This window comes from Lepus europaeus, chromosome 18 (assembly GCF_033115175.1).
Source record: "Lepus europaeus isolate LE1 chromosome 18, mLepTim1.pri, whole genome shotgun sequence".
Classification (NCBI taxonomy): Eukaryota; Metazoa; Chordata; class Mammalia; order Lagomorpha; family Leporidae; genus Lepus; species Lepus europaeus.
In genome coordinates, this window is record NC_084844.1 from 69796795 (window position 1) to 69812079 (window position 15285).

Here is a 15285-nt window from a genome sequence, read left to right on the forward strand (position 1 = left end):
AGCCTCTGTCTTCAGCCTCTGAGAAAGGAGGCTGAGGGCCCCAAAAGGACTGGACAAATCCCACAGCTCTTGCATTCTGTGTGAGCTCTTATGTGATGTCAGGATGGGCTGGGTAGCCACAAAGATACAAAGGTGGGTGCAGTGGGCTCTCTTCCTGGTGTGAGAAGGCACTCAAGGTTTCCACTTTCTGTCTTGCCTCTTCCTAATCATCCTGAGTTGGATGTGGTCAGGGGCAACCCCCTGTGTCTCCCCACACCAGTGAGGCTCCTTGTTGACTTCAGGATGGGCAGGTAGGGATGCATCTTGTAGAGGGAGATGTTCAACAGCTATGGTGGCTCTTCCCAGAAACAACACAACTAACAGCCCCCTCCAGAGTCATTTGCCTGCCAATCCTGCTAGCACCTCCAGCCTTCCCTTCAGATGAAAGCAAAACTCCTCCTAGCAGCTCTAGGAGCTTCCATGGAATGGGGATGTGCTCCATGGGACCACCTCAGGGTACATTCTTCACTCACCTGTGTGGATCCTGAAAATCCACTCATCTCCACTCTCCAGGTCAGGCTCGATGGCAGCCTCCCCACTTCCGGGCTCCATTTTGTTGGCATCCCTGAGGTGTCACAGAGAATGTGAAGCAATGGAGTCTATGCCCTTATTTCCCTGACCTCCATCTACCTGCTCCAGACTCACAGTTCCTGTGCTGCTTTGTCTAGCTCCTCCATGTCCTGAAGGCTTTGACTGTAGTTAACATCAAGGGAACATGTGGACAGCTGGAAGGAGACCAGAATGAGTTTCCTGAAGCAGGCATTGCAGGAAAAGACCTGTCTGACCTGTCTTGGTGGACATTAAGGACAGGTTCAGACTTCCCTGGAGTCATCCCTCCCACCAAGATTGGGACCCAGCTTGCCTGTCCCCAGGCCAGTTCCCTGTGTGGGCCAGCCAGGTTGCTCAGCACCATTTCATAGGGCAGTCTGGGGGCAGGAGTGATGACAAGGCTGATCAAATGAGAGAGGGGGGCTATAGAGAGATTGGATCAGCATCCACACTGCTATTATATCAATTGCCTGGATGACACCAGGTCCTTCAGGATGAGAATCATCAACTCTGTTGATGAGGGAATGAGGGAGAAGCAGGAATAGGAGCTTTTGAGCAAGAAAGACAAAGAATCAGAAAGTGATGAATGTGGAACTCACTTACCCCCAGATCGCTGCTCCCAAGAGAAAGTTCGGATGCTGCTTTGTAGCCTTCTGATTGCACAGGAGCAGGGAGTGATGAGGTCGCCAGAGAGAAGGAAAGGGAAGAGTTAGACTTGAGGTGAGGACTTGGACCCCTGCTGCTGATTGGATGATGTAGGCCAACCTTGGGACCCTCTTGGAGCTCCATCTCAACACCCCTGTTGCAGGGCTTGGGTAGCTTCACCTTTGTAATGAGAGGATCTCTGAACTTTGACCTCTTATTTCAGCCCTCAGATTCCCATAAAAGTGGCTAGGAAGTGTCACCTTGTTCCTCCCTTAGGTAGCCATGGTCCCTGTGTCAACCTGTGTAACACATTGTTTTCCATCTTTCATGTTTCCCTTCCTCAATTTTGTCTCATAATTATTGTCCATTCCCTTTGTCCTGGTCAACCTCCACCAATCTTATTATTGTCTATGATGGGAGCTTTGGAGCCCAAGATAATGATATACTGCCACCTGAGACTGGCATTGTGGTACAGCAGGTTAAAGCACCACCTGTGGTGACTGCCCCATAGGATCACTGGTTGGTGTCCCTGGTTCTCCACTTCTGATCCAGTTCCCTGCTAATATGCCTTGGAAAGCAGTATAAGATGGCCCATGCTTGGGACCCTGCCCGCTGTTTGGGAGACTCTGATGGAGTTTCAGGATCCTGGTTTGGCCTGGCCCAACCTGGTCATTGAGGTCATGTAGGGACTGAAACATTGGATGGAAGATCTATTTTTGCCTCCAGGTCTGTAATTCTGCCTTTCAAATAAACAAATCTTTTAAAAATTTATTACTGGCCAGTGCCATGGCTCACTAGGCAAATCCTCCACCTAGCAGCGCCAGCACACCGAGTTCTAGTACTGGTCAGGGCGCTGGATCATGTCCCAGTTGCCCTTTTCTAGGCCAGCTCTCTGTCGTGGCCAAGGAGTGCAGTGGAGGATGGCCCAAGTGCTTGGGCCCTGTACCCCATGGGAGACCAGGAGAAGCACCTGGCTCCTGCCTTCAGATCAGCGTGGTGCATTGGCCGCAGCGCGCTGGCTATGGTGGCCATTGGAGGGTGAACCAATGGCAAAAGAAGATCTTTATCTCTCTCTCTCTCTCTCTCTCTCTCTCACTCACTGTCCACTCTGCCTGTCAAAAAAATCTATTACCATGCACAGCAATATACCTATAGACCACTGTTTATATGGGGAGTGAGTGCCATGGTCTCCTATTGGGCCCTGGGAAGGTAAAGAACACCCATACCATATATCTGGGTTAACCTTGTGGAGTTTGGAAATATTTAATCTTCAGTGCAATACCATGTTACCTGACCCATTTGAAAAGATGCCCCAATAAGGAGTGGAAGTTTAATTTATTCAAATTCTGGTAGTCTGCCAAGGAAGCAACAGAGACTCCATAGCAGGTGTATTCTTGGCCATATCTATCAATGGGACTTTCTAGAGTTTTCACTGAGCAGTGGATGGAATGGGAAGTAGGATGCCTGGCATGCCTGAGGACAAGGAATCTGCTGGGTATGACTAGAAGGTGAACAAGGCAGCTTGGTGTGTTTGGAGCAGTGCATCTGAGGGGAAAAGTGACACACAGCCCTGGTGCTGAGAGAACATCCACTGAGACCAGTACATTCCAAGGGATGAGGTCAGCAGAACCATGAGGGCCAGTGTGTACTTCCAGTCCAGAATTCCCTAAGATACATCCTCTGGGAAGCCTGTACAGCTATGCAGTATCTCCAGTAGCAGTTGGATAATGGTCTGTCACAAAGCCTACTCCAGACTTGGGTGAGATGGAGAAGCCAAGATGAACTCAGACTAATGCTTTGCCCTCACAATTCTAAGTTGCAGGGGCCTCCCCAGTCAACTCAGAGGAAGTATTATTTAACTTGGCCAACCCTGGGAGTGAGAGGGACTGGGATTGTAAACTGGAAGTAGGCAGTGAGGAAGAGCACACAAGAATTGTTCTATCTACTGGCTGTACAGAGGGGGAGGGTCCACTACTCACTGTTACCTGGCACTTGCTACAAGGACTGTGTGAGTACAGGCCAGTGTGTGTGAGAGATGGTGTCCCACTGTATTCCATGGCCTTCTGCCTTATGCCAAGTGAGTTGATGCAACAAAGAGCCCTTCCTCAGACACAATGGCAACATCTTTGTCTTTGGCCTGCTAACCTTGATAAGAAAGAAATTTGTTTCTAATTCATTAGAGAATCTTAGGTATTATGTTGCAACCTAAAATGGACTAACATAATAGTCAACACACAACTCAAACATCTCTTGTACTCTATATGCAGGCAGTGCTATCCTATCACAATGCAGGGGGTTTGATCTTTGCAATGGTAAAGCCAGGGATGGTCAGTATTAGAGCAAGTGTGAACATTTAAATAGTCAAGCGAGAAATGATTGTTAAAAATTCAGCTTGCTCCAATCTCATGGGCATAAAATGTCTTCCTACTCCACAATTAATATAAAAATAACAAATCAGATGTCTACATACAATGCCTTTTTCCCTCTTGAGTTAATATGTCCTCTTAGGAGCCCAAAGCAGCAGATAATCCAATTGTTCCCCTAATTTGACTCTCTGGGATTTGTGGGTATTGCTTCTACCTGAAGAGGCTTCATCTTCACTGTTGGAATCAGAAATGCTCTGCAAGACCCAATCTTAAGAGACACAAACACAGACAATAAATGTTTACAGAGCAGTCTTTCCTATTCCTCCCCTCAACCTGAGCACATCCTGGATTGCTCAACATGAACCTGCCCCTTCCTCTGTGCTCTCAGACCTTTCCTTGGCTCTGTGGACCTGACCTTCAGGCAGACATTGACCACAGCTTCAAGCCTTCCAGTGAGGGAGAGGAGCTGAAGGCACCACCTCTCAACATCTCACTTTCCCTAATACACTGAATGATGATACTTCCAGCCTGCATCTGAAAACCCCAAATCCCAGCTGTGATGTGCATGCTCTGAGTTGTATGAGCTGGAGAATGGGCCTGTCCCAGGCTAAGAGAGAACATTCTGTGAGCAGCTGGAACAAATTGTGCAGGAAGAACACTTTTTTCAGTAGCTCATTCTGGTTGCACCTGACTTGGGTCAGAGTCTGGGCGGGTAATCAGCCTGGTTCATAGTCCAACAGTATCTGCAAAGTGAGCAGTAAAACTTTCCATCCCTGTGCTTGATCACATACCAGGGATATATTCCTCAGTCTACATATGGGTCCCTAGCAGGACAGCCAAGAGCCCAGGACATCTGATGGCAATCTCTGAGGAAGACAGACCAGCCCTGGCCAGGCTTCCTGTACACAAGATTAGAAGAACACAGGTGGACTTTGGCCCTGGGAACTCTAGGACTTTCCAGTGCTTCTAAATTACAGAGGAGCAGCAAGGGCGCATGAACCTCATCACTGTGCTGAGCTTGCCCTGTGCTGGTGCCCATGCCCTCCCCACCTGTCCTCTTACTGCAGTGTGCTGCAGCTGTGATGGCCCTGAGGTGGGATGGCCCCTCCAGATTCTATGCTTCTGCATGGACAATAATTGTGAGGTGATTTCCAAAATCCTGTTCCCTGTTCATGCCCCAAAGGATCAGACCTGGGATCCTCTTTTTATCTGGCCTGAACCTGAAATCCATCTCTGCTGAGTCATGCCCTGCCCTTCTGGGGCAGAGAAGTGAAGACATGCCTCCTATTATCTTACCCTCAGCAGGTTCTCTGTGTGTCTTTTCCATCATGAAATGAAGATGGAAGACACTGACATTGGAAGGACCTCCTCTTACCAGGCCATTAAGAAGACATCTGGACAGTGCTCAAGCTAGCATCAAGGATGTATCCTGCTCATTTTCATTCAGAGTGGGGAAATCCTCTTTCTTCTATTTTCCCAAGTGATGCTGCTGAACTGATTCTCCTGGTCATTAAATCATGGGATCCCTGCTGCCTGCTATGGCATGAATGTCCTAGTATCTTCCTTCTGCCTCTAAACTTGCCCTCTGCCAGGGACCATCCATGGCTGTGCTCTGCTCTTTCTCATAGAGCACATGGGGAAGCTTCCTCCAAAGCATCATAGACTCACTGTTGGCCACAGTGATTTTTTTTTCTTTTTAGCCCTCCCAGCAGTGTGACCTTTCAGAACCATGGGGGCACAGTGATCTAGAGATGAAAGATTATAAGTAAATATTGTTGGGGTAGATAATCTGTGGGTTACACTAGTAAATGTTTGTCAGAGAAGCAGTCTCAGTACTTTGTGGGAAACATCTTGACAGTTCGAGACCATCTAATTCTATGAAAATTCAATGCTGTTCCCCAGAAGGCATCCTCCCAAAGGAATCCCACAGTATCCTTTGTTTCCTTTTGTGTTCATATGGATCTCACACCACAAACTTGAATTCTTTCCTTGGAAATGCCTTCTGAAGAAATCTGGAACCAATTTCCACTGGGAGGCTCAGAAGGAATATTGTGGGGTCCTTCAGACCCAGGACTGAGTTGACATTTTCCCACCTTGCAGTGCACAGCCACCCAAGGGCCCTCCGAAAAAAAAGCCAAGAGTCCCCTTTGGCAGTCAAATCTGAACCCCAACTCATTTGTCTCTGCATTTTGCCACATTTCTTACATAGCACACAGATACCATGGTTAGGCTAATGGATGACATCTTAGCAGCATGAATTGAAGGGCAATGTTAGATCTCAGAATTCCTCCACATCTATCTGACGGCTCCTCTTTACCATATTTCTACCAGAACTGTGGGTTGTACAGATAAATTCAGAGGACATCTTTCCCAGAGAAGACTCATGAACAGGAGAGTGTGAAGAGGGAAATATGCTGAACGAGCTAGTGACACAAGGCAAGAGGCCTCCTGAGGAGTGAGATTATGGCCTCATGGTGCTGCTGATATATTCCCTGTGCTTCTGAAACATTGTTTTGTCCTTATACAGCTAGGTGAACATTGCTCTGGGTTTGCTAGGATGTTTTCCTAGATACTCTGATGTGAATGACCAAGATCTATTAGGCATATAAGGAACAGCACCCAGTGAAGTGTAAACTTCCACTCTTGTTTATATACATGTTCCTGTAACCATGCAGCAATACCTATATGATTGCTATGTTATTGAGATTTTGATAGTGACTTCAGAGGAACATAACTAGTGTAATACACACAAATTGCCAAAGTCATACACTCAGAATTATGTCATATGGATACATACATAGAAAATTACCACTCCCATGCACAAGCCAGTATCTTCCTGGGACACCAGTAAATGATCATTACCATTCATCAGGAAATTACCAGACTCCAGTCCTCTTTTATATCAGGAATTGGGCATCAAGTACCCTTCCACACTAAAGCCCCCAAAATAGTCCCATCTATGCTATCATCAGGACTATTCATACTACAATGAGTAAGTGATTCAAGAATACATACCACTTGCTGTTCTTATTGAGAACACCTGTAATTAGAAAATGGCACCATGAGGATCAGGTCAATCTGTTTGCCATTTGCACATTTCTTTAATTCCCTTGGTAACATTGGGAAACCATGTATAAGAGAGTGGCCATATAGAGGGAATCCAAAGGCATGAGCAGAGCAGTGATACTCATGGAAACAGACATGAGCTCTTCATGGGGGATGTGTCTCTCCAGTCTACTTTGTTTGGAAATTATAAATTTTTTTGAAGGATGAGTAAATCCTGCTGAGAGAAGCTTGCTATGGTCCAGCCCTGGCAGTAATTTTTTTCACTGTGTCCAGAGTCAGCTTTCTATTTGTGTAAACTCTCCTTTTCAGTTACCCTCACTGGGCACAGGGTATATCATGGACCCTCTCCAAATTCAGATTTTGCTCCTCTTTATATGATTGAGAAAGAAAGAAGCCAAGGAAGAAGGATTTCTATTTTAGTGGAAGGCAAGTGACCTTACCTCAGTATACACTGGAGTTTCTTTATCCTTCGTGTCACCAGGAAGCTCCTCCCATGCATCCTCAAGGGGCACTAAAAGGACATATGGTGACTGTCAGTCTATTGGTGCATCAGGGAGCATTGGTGGACATGGGCATGGGGTGATGGTTAAGGAGAAGGAAAAGAATGTGAAAGACATGAGAAACAGAGCCTTAAGCTTTTGAGCTCAAGGCAGCTTTATTCATTGAAACTATTTGGGGTAAATATCACCATCGTTTCTGTATTTCAATAAGAGTCCTAGGATGACTCCTGCCCATTGAGAAGCCAAGCTAAATTGCTACTGTTGGTCCCCCAAGGTCACTTCTACTCAGGGATCAACATCTGTTTATTTTATTTGAGTATGTCATTCCTCTATGAGCTTCAGAACTTAATTAAAAGCAACCTTTAGTGGGAGAAGGACTCAGTTGTAGGCAAAGCATCATGTTCATTTATTGCCAATCCCTAGGTATCAGCACAAGTCAATAAAGAAGATTTTCAAATGCTGAAATTCTACCATTTAAAAATGAGCACCAGTCATTATGTTGAAACTTTTCTCCTGACCTCATTGTTTTTATTACTATACTGGTATATCTTTATGGATTGTAGCATAAGAATTCATTGTATGCAGACAGTGTGTGATGATCAAATCATGTTGACATTTTCCAACTCTCCCTCTATATGCATGCCATGGAAATGTAACCTACCCTTCAGATACTCGTGGGGCAAGGGTTGAATGAGCTCACTTACATAATGTGCAGAGGGTGATCAGGTTCTTTTTGTTTTTTTTTTTTTTTAGAATTGAACCTTCAGTTGTGCATTTGGGAACACATTTTCCATGGAAATATGTACACATATACACAGGCAAGCACTTTAAAAGACATACACACTCACTCATAAAAACCTCACCATAATGATGCATGGATACCCACTCCATCTGAATGGCATGGACACTTCCAGGGCCTGTCTTAGATGGCCTGTAGCTATGTGCTAGTCTATCTGTGTCTTTCACCACACCCCCCAATCTTTTTAATCCACCAGGAAGCTGGAATCAGGTTGGATGTCCAGAAGAATATAGGCAGGAAGATCCCACTTTCTCATCGCTTCAGTTGTTCTTCAGCAACCGAGGCATTCTAGAATACTTACAATTTTCACTGGATCTTGAGTCCACCTGCAGTCAGAGAAAGGAAGTCACTATAAGAGCAGATACAGTTTGCACAGGTCTCTTCTGGTGCTGACTTTGGGAAACTTGATGGTATACCGTACATAAGGCAGTTGCCCCCAAATAAAGCATAGATGACACTAGTGTGCAAGACATGAGCTTTTCACAGAAAATAAGCCCCGATGCTGCCAGTTCCCTGCTCATGTACCTGGAAAGGCAGTGGAGGATGGCCCAAGTATTTGAATCCACACCAACCTGTGGGAGACCCAGATGGATTTCCTGGCTCCTGGCTTCCACATGGTCCAGCCCTGGCTATTATAGCCATTTAGGCAGTTAACCAGAGGTTTTAAGATCTTTCTCTGTCTCTCTTTCAAATAAAGAATAATTCTTTAAATAAGTGAAAAATTTAATATATGCAAAACATCTATTGTGGAAAATGCCTGATACCATATAACTTGTAACTGTTGCTGTCAATTAATGAAGACTCTCTTGAGTCATGTCTCACTTTATAATAGACATGCAATGGACATTCCCCCAACAAATAAATTGTGGAAGGCATCTGCAGTATATGTGTTCAGATTTTTATATTTGAAAAAAAAAACATTGACTGGGCCCATTGCTGTGTCACAGTGAACTGAACTGCTGCCTGCACTGCCAACAGCCCATATTGAAGTACCAGTTTGAGTCCTAGTGGCTGGATTTCCAATATGATGCCATGCTATTGTGCCTGGGAAGGCAGAGGAGAATGGCCCAAATACTTGGGCCCATGTAACCCCTGTGGGAGGTCTGGATAGAGCACTGGACTCCTGACTTTGGGCTGGATCATCCTGCCCTTTACAAGCATCTGGGGAGTGAACTACTAGATGGAAGATCTTTCCCTCCCTTCCCTCTCTCAGTCTAACTCTGCCTTTCAAATAAATAAGAATAGTGATTGTATACAAATGACATTTCTGACCAAAACCCACAGTCATACCTTGCCAAGAGATGTGGCCTCCTCATCTGCTCCATCTCTCCTTATCTCTTCCACCAGGTGCTCAGGGGCCGCTAAGAGAACCACAGGATAACTGTCAGGTGTTGTGGATGTGTTAGGCATGGAGACTTGATTGCTGTGGACATGAGAGTAGGTTATGTGGGGGTGTTGGTGAGCAGTGAACAACATCAAGAGTTCTGTACCGCACTAAGTAACAGAGCAAGAAAAAGACAAGCCAGCCCTGTACCCACAAGTAGCAGGAAGGCCACCTGATGTGGGCTTGGAACTGCACATGTGCCAATGCTGGGCCATCTGCCTTAGTGAATGAAAAATCCCAAGAAGAAGAGCAGAAGATAAATGAGAAGGGGAATTTTGGCTTTCTTACCACTAGCAACCAAATGATTATGAAACAGTCAGTTTAGCAATAGGCAAATGTTATAGTGCACTGATTCCTTGATGATGTCTCATCATTGCTCCTGACCATTTTGTAGGCCATTGAAATCCCCATTTCTAGATGTGTTTCAAGATCATTCACCTCCATGAATCTACATAAGCAGTACTACATTTGCCATTATCCGTTCAGGTATTTTTAAATTGCTGTTGGCAAGTAGACCTTTATTATTGTATATCATTTCAGTGCCATGAATTACTTGGCTGTGGTGTGTAAGCACAACACCAGTGTACTCCAACAGTTGTCATAATATCCAATCTAATCTCTGCATCTATAAAAGAAGAAATGTAACTCCCCCTCTTTCCATCACCAACTAATCTGTACTTACAGCCCCTTTGAATTTGCCTATTGTATACATGGCATTGTAATGGAAACATGCAGTGTTTGTCTTTCTGTGTCCACCTTATTTCAGTAAGTGTCATGTGTTACCATGTCCATCCATGGTGTGGTATAAAGCTTTAATTCCTTTTTACATATTATAACAATTCCACTGTTTACATATACCACATTGTCATTACTCCTCCATTTGCTTGTAAATACTGGGAAATAATCCAATTTTTTTGTTTCTACTCTCTGCTTGCTGTGAACACTGAGGTACAGAGATACCTGCTTCATCTTCTACTATCTACTTTTTGGTGATACGCAATTGTGTTATAGAAAGGGAGAGACAAACCTCAAAAAGGCACAACTTAGATGTATCATGCTGCCACCCTGAAATTTCTGCCTGCAGATGACAGATGCAGAGAAGCACAGCTGAAATCAGCATAGTTGAAGCAGGGGTCATTGGAGCCTGTTGCTCACAGAAACACATAAATGGGAATGTGGATGGCTGAGTGCACCTACTTGAGAACAATTCCAGTGGGGCTCCAATCTCACAGGGGTCACCACACTTCCATATGTTTGTGCTGCACAAGTCCACCAGATTCTCATGGTGAAGCTCAATTGAAAATCATGAAAATGCCCATTTGGAAATACTCAGGTGGAATAGTGACCATTGTGAAATATACCCAGGGTGTCCTTCATAACAAAGTCACATCTTCCAAAGGAAACCATCAGAACCTTACAAGACCAGTAAAGCAGGCATCCAGACAACTCTAGTCCCTGCTAGTTTTACTAAAGTATACAGGGAGAGTAGGAGGCTAGGGAATAGTTTGACAGAGAAAAGTTCAAGGATTCCGGTTGACTTAAAAATGAGTTGAAGCATTGTTGCCATTGAATTCTCTACAATGTTGCAGTGGGTTCGTTTCTGAGAGGAGCAGCATGGTGGGGGCAAGAGGCGCAGAGTCAACACACAGACCCCAGGAGTCCGATGAGAGCAGGCTTGAGGCGAGCAGCCTGCAGACTCGTTTATTACAGTTGATACAACAGCTTATATAGCCAAGACCAGCCAATCTGGTCAAGGGGCGGTCTATACCCCAACCAATCACAGCCTGTTGCCAGGCAGTTTCCAGAGCCATCCAATCACAGCCTGTCGCCAGGCAGTTTCCAGAGCCATCCAATCACAGCCTGTCGCCAGGCAGTTTCAAAGCCATTCCTGACTAACTGACGCTCGCTTGCCAGTGGCCACCTTGGCATGGCCTTCTCATTCCACTACATTTCCCCCTTTTCGGCTAGCTCAGTCGGTAGAGCATGAGACTCTTAATCTCAGGGTCGTGGGTTCGAGCCCCACGTTGGGCACCAGATGTTGCCGTTGAATTCTCTACAATGTTGCAGTGGGTTCGTTTCTGAGAGGAGCAGCATGGTGGGGGCAAGAGGTGCGGAGTCAACACACAGACCCCGGGAGTCCGGTGAGAGCAGGCTTGAGGCGAGCAGCCTGCAGACTCGTTTATTACAGTTGATACAACAGCTTATATAGCCAAGACCAGCCAATCTGGTCAAGGGGCGGTCTATACCCCAACCAATCACAGCCTGTTGCCAGGCAGTTTCCAGAGCCATCCAATCACAGCCTGTCGCCAGGCAGTTTCAAATCCATCCAATCACAGCCTGTCGCCAGGCAGTTTCCAGAGCCATCCAATCACAGCCTGTCACCAGGCAGTTTCAAAGCCATTCCTGACTAACTGACGCTCGCTTGCCAGTGGCCACCTTGGCATGGCCTTCTCATTCCACTACAAAGCATATGTTGATACAAACTTTTCTTTCTCAAATTCTTCACTTCCAGTTCAACAGGGTCTCCACAAATAACAGTAAATTAAAATGGGGATAGTGATGAGTCAGGTTATAATTAGGAGTATGAATGAAAATATAGAGGCCATTGGAAAAGTAACAGAACAAGAGAAATGGAGGACACAGACACCTCAGGCTGCTAGAACCATGAGAACCAACCTTAGTGTAAACTTGGGAGTTGAGTCAATAATAGCACACCATTGGCCCAACCAACCAAAAAAAGGAGAGAGAAGATGCAACTCAATAAAATTAGAGATGAAAAAGGGAATGTAACAACAGACATGGCAGAAATAAAAAGACTCATCAGAAATTACTATAAAGTGTTGTATGCCAACAAACTGGGAAATTATCAGAAATGGGTAGATTCCTGGACACATACAACCTACCTAAATTGAACTATTAAGACATAAAAGCTAAACAGACACATAACCAAGTCAGAGATGGAATCAGTAATAAAGAATCTCCCAACAAAGAAAAGCCTGTGACTGGATAGATTCACTGTTGAATTCTACCAGACATTTAAAGAAGAGCTAACTCCAATTCTTCTCAAACTATTCAAAACAATTGAAAGAGAGGGAATCCTACCAAATACTTTCTATGAAGCCAGCATCACCTTAATTCCTAAACCTGAAAAAGATGCAGCTGAGAAAGAGAATTACAGACCAATTTCACTGAGGAACATAGATGTAAATTTCCTCAATAAAATCCTGGCAATAGAATTCAACAACACATCAGAAAGATCATCCACACAGACCAACTGGGATTTATCGCTGGCACGCAGGGATGGTTCAACGTTAGCAAATCAATCAATGTGATACACCACATTAACAAACTGCAGAAGAAAAACCATCTCTGCATCTCAATAGATGCAGAGAAAGTATTTGATAAAATATAACACCCTCTCATGATGAAAACTCTAAGCAAATTGGGTACAGAAGGGACATTCCTCAACACAATCAAGGCAATTTATGAAAAACCCATGGCCAGCATTATATTGAATGAGGAAAAGTTGGAAACATTTCTACTGGATCTGTTACCAGACATGGATGCCTACTCTCACCACTGCTATGTAATATAGTACTGGGAGCTTTAGCCAGAGCGATTAGACAAGAAAAAGAAATTAAAGGGATACAAATTGGGAAGGAAGAACTCAAACTGTACCTCTTTGCAGATGACATGACTATTTAGGGGATCCAAAGAACTCCACTAAGAGACTATTGTAACTCATAGAAGAGTTTGGCAAAGTAGCTGGATATAAAATCAATGCACAAAAATCAACACCCTTTGTTAAACACAGACAATGCCACGGCTGAGAAAGAACTTCTAAGATCAATCACATTCACAATAGCCACAAAAAATCAAAGTCCTTGGAATAAACTTAACCAAGGATATCAAGATGTCTATGATAAGAATTAAAAAACTTAAAGGTATAAAAGAGGATATAAAAAAATGGAAAAGTCTTCCATGTTCATGGATTGGAAGAATCAATATCTAAATGTCCATTCTCCCAAAAGCAATTTATACATTCAATGCAATACCAATCAAAATACCAAAGACATTCTTCTCATATCTGGAAAAATTATGCTGAAATTCATATGGAGGCACAGGAGACCTGGAATAGCTAAAGCAAGCTTGGACAACAGAAACAAAGCTGGAGGCATCACAATACCAGATTTCAGGACATACTACAGGGCAGTTGTTGTCAAAACAGCATGGTACTGGTACAAAAACAGATGGAGAGACCAATGGAACAAGATAGAAACACCAGAAATCAATCCAAACATCTACAACCAACTTATATTTGATCAAGGATCCAAAAACAATCCCTGGAGTAAGGACAGTTTATTCAATAAATGGTGCTGGGAAAACTGGTTTTCCACATGCAGAAGTATGAAGCAAGACCCCTACCTTACACCTTACACAAAAATCCTCTCAACATGGATAAAAGATCTAAGTCTATGACTTAACACCATCAACTTTTTAGAGAACGTTGGAGAATCCTGCAAGATATAGGCGTAGGCAAAGACTTCTTGGAAAGCACCCAGAGGCACAGGCAGTCAAAGCAAAAGAGGAAATCCAAATGGCCAACAGGCACATGAAAAATGTTCAGCATCACTAGCCATCAGAGAAATGCAAATCAGCACCACAATGAAGTTTCACCTCATTCTGGTTAGAATGGCTTACATACAGAAATCAAGTAACAACAGATGCTGGTGAGGATGTGGGAGAAAAGGCACACTTATCCACTGTTGGTGGGAATGCAAACTGGTAAAGCTACTATGGAAGTCTGTCTGGAGATTCCTCAGAAACCTGAATATAGCCCTACCAGATGATCCAGCCATACTACTCCTTGGAATTTACACAAAGGAAATTAAATTGGCAAATAAAAGAGCTCTCTGCCCCTAAGTGTTTATTGCAGCTCAATTCACAATAGCTAAGACATGGAATCAACCAAAATGTCCATCAACAGAAGACTGGATAAAGAATTATGGGATATGTACTCTATAGATTACTACACAGCAGTTAAAATGAAATATGGTCATTAGCAACAAAATGGAGGAATCTGGAAAACATCATGCTGAGTGAAATTAGCCAGTACCAAAGGGACAAATTTCATATATTCTCCCTGATCTGTGACAGCTAACTGGGCACCTGAAATGAAACCTGTAGAAGTGAAGTGGACACTATGAGAAACAGTGACTTGATCAGCCCTTGTCCTGACTCTTGAGGAACAGCTTAGTATTTTATTTTTAGTATTTTCTTGTTCTACTTAATACCATTGGTTGAACTCTTTAATTAACACACAGTTATTCTTAGGTGTTTAACTGAAAATTAATCCCTGTTAAAAATAAGAGTGGGAATAAGAGAGGGAGGAAATATACAGTTCCGCACACACTCACTCAGTCTTACCCCTAATGGTAGAGCTAGAAACTTGCCATGGGGCTCCAAATACCATTATTTTGGCATATACCAATGCCATTTTATTAGTAAAGTGATCAATTAAGTTCATAACTGTTCATAAAGATAGTATTATTAAGTGTCAAATGGATCACATAAAGAAGACCAAGTGCTAATAATAATTGATAGAATTAAAAAGGAGAGAATGGCCCAACATAGGAAGCAAGATGCACAGCAGACTTATAGAATGGCAGTTGTCCTAAACAGCTCTCTGGACTCAGAATCAGCCCTTACGGCATTTGAATCTGGCTAAAATGCCCATGAGAGTATTTCAGGCATGGAAAGCCAAGACACTGTGGCAAAAAAAAAAAATGACGTAAATGAAAGATCTCTGTGAGTGAGATCCCAGCAGAAAGAATGGGCCCTCAAAGAAGGAGGTACCTTTCTCTGAAGGGAGGAGAGAATTTCCACATTGATTATGGCCTTGTCTAAATAAGGTCAGAGTTTGTGAATTCAAGAGGC